We start from the raw sequence: 6,000 nt of genomic DNA on the forward strand, positions 1-6,000 counted from the left end.
CAGATTCTTAGGGCAGTCCAGCCGGGGTCAGATTGGAGTCAAAGCCCTTTGTGAACTTCGTCACTTTATGTTGAATATGATTTTTCTCTCGTATATTGACATATTTTCTGTTCTAGAATATATACTTCTGAAGGCAGGACTTTGCTTCATTCAGAGCTGTATCGTCAATGCCTGGAATTGTAACTGATTTAATATTTCAATAAATAAATATCAATAAATCTGTATCAAATTAATGAATAAAAGAATAATATAGAAAGGGTCCCTGATTTTTCCTATTAGTAACGTGGACTGGGACTACAAGAGTTAACATCACTTTTGAAATGGAGATCCTTCTTTAATTTAGCTACATGGTTCCAGATTGCCAATATGTACACAAAACACAGCCAAATGTTTCTTTCTAACCAGTCATATCTTATCAGTGTCAGTTGAACAAAAAGCCTCTTTGTTGAGATATTTTTCAAGAGAATTTTCTTTTAGTGATAGTGAAAATCTGAAAAAAAATCAACCTCAAGACATTCGTTTGTGTGTGTGTGTGTTGAAATGTATCAAAGTCTAAGTTTTTGCTTTAGTATAATTATTACTTAAAACTTCCAACTGAGGAAGTCATTTTCCTCCTGTTAAGCATGATTGAATTAGCAAATGTAAGGAAAGCACTTAAAACATAATAAGAATGTCATTTGGTTGTTTATTAAGCTTTTGGCTCTGATATGCAGCCCAGAGAAGTCGTTCTCTATCTTCATGGACAAAAGAACTGAAACTGACAGAACTGGTGATGCATGAAAAAGTCTGTGTCATGCTTTGGTGAAAGCCAGTAACTACATCCAATTTTAGTACTTTTAGGGGTAGGAGATGATCATTTTCAAGAATAGCTATAAATACTCAGCTCTCTGTTGTCTTAGGCTATATGCCTGCATGTGACATCCAAGGAAGTCAAGATAAGTATAAGTAAGATCTTCACTCTTGATCTAAATGACAGAAGAGTTACATGTCTGAACCACTAAGAAACAGTTATATTGTTGTTCAGTAAGATAACGCTTGTACATTTTTAGCATTTCTGCCTTTAGCCAGATCACTTACAAAATCATATGCTGTCAAAAACAAAAATGAAAATTCCATTAATGACTGCCATTTGAAAGGTTTGTAGCATTATTTTCAGCACTAATATTAACTGGAAGTCTGCTCAGAAAAGCATGTATTTTTGATACATTTCAAAAATGTACATTTTTATTTATTCTTTTAATATATGCATTCATGTCATTCAAGTAAATATTAAATGAACCTTAGTTGAAAATGATACTAAAACAAACAAACTTTTAGATATGAAAAACACTTTCATGATTGTGATGCTGGTCTTATTATATAAAGTGCTTGCTAAGAATAAAAATGAAAATCAAACCAATTGTGGAAAAGCAGATGTTTTGAAAAAAATGTATAAACTTGGTAAAAACAAAAATTTTAACTTAGATTGGGTGCTGAAATTAACACAGAAGTGAAATGTTCTTTCAAATATTTTAGAATGTTTTCTAATAATAAATGTGGTCCCTATTACACAGCCTCTCTTTCAGCATTGTATCAGTATGGCTCATGATGAAGTCAAGAAAATACATAATAATCGCAGGCAAGAAAAAAGTGAAAGCACTCACTATATTGTTAGTAAGTCTATACTGAGAAAAAATTTTAGTGGTGGAATTCCTTATTTTAAATTTTAATGTTGGGGGGAAAGGTTACTACTTACCGAAATGTATTTGAATCTGTCTAATTCTGTTTCCATGACCAAAAGCCTCATCCAAGCCATTCCCACCTCGATGGCAATAGCCCCCTCGCTCAGCTCTTTCTCACTCTTGTCTCTCCACCATCCTTTCTCGAAGAGCAACCATAGTGGATCTTTTCAAAACATGGTTCAGAACAAGTCATTCTCCTATTTAAAACTCCCCAGAATGTCCCCTTTACAGGAGACAGACTGAAATCCCTGCCCCTGGCTTCACCTGATGAGGCCCTTGTTGAGCTTTCTTCCTACTACCGTCTTTCCACTCGCTAGATTCCAGTCACATTTCTCTTTTTTAATCCTCAAACACACTAAACTCTTCCATGCCTCAGGGCCTTTGCACTAGCTGTCACCAACTCTTCTCAGGGCCTCCTCTTTCTCATCATCCAGCTCTTAGCTTAATTATCAACCCTGTAGAGGTTTTCCCTGATCACTCCAACTTACATCACTCCATGGTCATTCTACCACAGCGCTCTGAGATATTTTCATCACAGCCATGTTGCTAACTGACTTGTTCTTAACCTTTCTCGTTTACTGTGTGATACACATACATACAAGAATAGGAGTTCTATCAGTGTGAGAACAATGTCCCTTATGAATCTTTCAATGGCTGCACAATCTGTAGTGATAGCTTCTATTTTATTCCTGATATTAAGATTTGTGCCTTCTCTGTTTTTAGACTTGTCAGTCATGCTAGAGATTTTGATTAATTTTTTTAAGGCCAGATTTTTATTTCATTAATTTTCTCTATTGTGCCCTTAGATTCAATTGCATTGATTTTTGCTCTTATATGTATTATTTCCTCCCTTCTGCTTGCGTTGGGTTTATTTTGCTCTTTTTCTAGTATCTTAGTAGGAACCTGGGTATTAATTTGAGACCTTTTCTTTTTTGGAATGTAAATATTTACTGCTCTAAATTTGCCTCCCAGCATCACTTAAGTTTCATCCCACATATTTTGATAATTTTGTGTTCATTTTCATTACTATGTATTTTTAAATTTCTTTTGAGACTTCCTCTTTGGACATAGAGTATTTGGAAGTGTGTCTTTAATTTCTACGTTGACATAGTTTGGGTATTGGTCTCCTCCAAATCTCATGTTGAAATATGATACCTGGCTAGGCATGGTGACACATGCCTGTAATTCCAGCACTTTGGGATGCCGAGGGGATAGGTCACTTGAGCCCAGGAGTTTGAGATCAGCCTGGGCAACATAGCAAGACCATATTTCTACAAAAAACACAAAAACTAGCCAGGCATAGTGGCATGTGCCTGTAGTCCCAGCTACTCAGGAGGTCGAGGCTGCAGTGAGCCATGATCATGCCACTGCACTCCAGCCTGGGCAACAGAGCAAGATCCTGTATCCAAAAAAAAAAAAAAAAGACATTTGATCCCTAATGTTGACAGTGGGGCTAATTGGGAGTCGTTTGGGTCATGCTGGTGGAACCCACATGAATGGCTTGATGCTGTCCTCATGAGTGAGCTGTCACATCTATTAAATTTCTTGAACATTAACCATTAAAAAGAGCCTGGTACCTCCCTCCCCTCTCTGTTCCTTCCTCTTTCATCCTGTGATACCTGCTCCTCTCTGCTCGCCTTTGCCTTATGCCATGAGTGGAAGCTTCCTGAGGCTTCACCAGAAGCAGGTGCTGGTGGCATGCTTCCTGTACAGCCTGCAGAACCATGAGCCAAATAAACCTCTTTTCTTTATGAATTACTCAGCCTCAGGTATTCCTTATAGCAACACAAATGGACTAAGACACATGTGTGTAGACATTTTTCTGTTGTCTTTCTAGTTATTGCTTTCTAGTTCCATCCTACCATGATCCGAGTACATACGCTGTATAATTTCAATATTTATTTATTTACTTATTTATTTTAGAGATGGGATCTGGTTGTTTTGTCCAGGCTGCTCTTTAACTCTTGGGCTCAAGCAATGCTCCCACGTCAGCCTCCTGAGTAGCTTGGATTGCAGGTGCATTCCACGGTGTCTGGCTGTATTTACCTTTATTGAGGTTCATTTTATGGTCCAGAATATGTTATCTTGGTGAATGTTTCATGGGCTTTTGAAAAAAAAGTGCACTCTGTTATTATTGTTTGCAGTGTTCTATATGTTTCAACTAGTTGCTGTTGGTTGATTGCATTGTTCATGTTTTTTGTATCCTTGCTAATTTTCGTCTGGTAGTTCTATCAGTAGCTCAGTGGGATAGAAAGTCCCCAACTGTAATTGTTGGTTTGTCTCTTTCTCTTTTCAGTTCTATTTGTTTTTGCTTCATGTATTTTGAGGCTCTGTTGTTGAATGTGTACATATTATGTTTTCCTGGTGGACTGATTCTTTTATCATTGTGCAATGTTCCTCTGTCTCTGGTAATTTTCTTTGTTCTGAATTCTGCTTTATCAGCTATTAAATAGTCACTCCTGGTTTTTTTGATAACAGCTTTATTGAGATATAATTTACATATCATACAATTAACTAAAATTAACTCAAAATGTATAATTCAATAGTTTTTAGTATTATATTCATAGTGTTGTGCAACTATTATCACTATCAAGTTTAGAACATTCTCATTGCTCTAAAAGGAAATTCTATATTCTTTAGCTTTTAACCCCAATTCCTTCTTTCTCTTCCCTAGTCCACCCCAGCCACTAACCTACTTTCTGTCTCTATAGATTTGTCTTCTGGACATTTCATATAAATGGAATAATAGAATATATAGTCTTTTGTGACTAGTTTCCTTCACTTAGCACAATGTTTTCAAGGTTTATCCATGTTGTAGCATGGTATGATTTATATTCATGACTGAATATTATTCCATTGTATGGATATACCATATTTTGTTTATTCATTCATCAGTTGATGGGCATTTGTGGTGTTTCTGTCATTTGGCTATTATGAATAACATGCCTATGTACATTCATACACAAGTTGTGTGAACATGTGTTTTCATTCTCTTGGGTATGTATCTGGGAATAGAATTGTTGTGTCAAAGGGAAATGTTATGTTTAATATTTTGGGGAACTGCCAGAATATTTTCCAAAGCACCTGCAACATTTTACATTCACACTAGCATTAGCTACCTTTCAGCTGATGAGAGTGCAACCCTTAAACTACATACTGGAGATGGTGGAGATGCAACATGAAACAGGGTGGATTGGACCACCCATCCTCCACCCCTCATATACCCACATTGAAATACACCAAGGCTGTTATTTTCAGCCATTAGCAGACTCAGAATAATAGATGGTTTATTGTTTATCCAGATGCTCCCATAATTATTATGTCTCTGGGCATATAATCTATGGTTCTGAAGAGTACCGAATGACCATGATTCACATCTCTTATACTTTTGATAACTCTTACATGAGTTAAAGCCATAAATATTTATTTATTCTTAATTTTATGTGGGATTAACCCCCAAATTCCATATAGGAAGGGGGCATTTTCTACGTTGTTTTCACCTTGTAAATAGTACAGAAAATGTCATAAACAACATTTGTGTTCATTAATTTTACCCTGACTTCTCTGTAGATGCCAAGACTCAATTTCTTCTTTCTTTTTCTTTCTTTTTCTTTCTTTTTTCTTTCTTTCTTTCTCTTTCTTTTTCTTTCTTTCTTTCTTCTTTCTTCTTTCTCTTTCTCTCTCTCTTTTTCCTTCCTTCCTTCCTTCCTTCTTTCCTTCCTTTCTTTCTTTCTCTCTCTCTCTTTCTTTCTTTTTATATATATATGTATATTTTTATTATACTTTAAGTTCTAGGGTACATGTGCACAATGTACAGGTTTGTCACATATCTCTCTCTTTCTTTCTCTCTCCCTCCCTCTTTCTTTCTTTCTTTTTGTTTTTAATTAAGATTTTATTTTTTTTAGAGCACTTTTAGGTTCACAGCAAAATTGAAAGGAAGGTATAGAGATTTCCCATACATCCCCTGCCATGACATGTGCATAGTCTCTCCCATTAAGAACATCCTCACCAGAGTGGCACATTTGTTATCACTGATGAGCCTACATTGACACGTTGTTACCCCAAGTCCATAGTTCACATTAGGGTTCACTTTTGGTGTATTTTCTGTGGGTTTGGAAAAATGTATAATGACATATATCCACCGTTATAGTATCATACAGAATATTTTCACTGCTATAGTATCATACAGAATATTGTCACTGCTCTAAAAATCCTCTGTGCTCTGCCTATATTTCCCTTTCTGCCCTCCAACCCCTAGAAGCCACCGATCTTTTTATAG

Source organism: Pan paniscus, chromosome 7 (genome assembly GCF_029289425.2).
Source record: "Pan paniscus chromosome 7, NHGRI_mPanPan1-v2.0_pri, whole genome shotgun sequence".
Taxonomy (NCBI): Eukaryota; Metazoa; Chordata; class Mammalia; order Primates; family Hominidae; genus Pan; species Pan paniscus.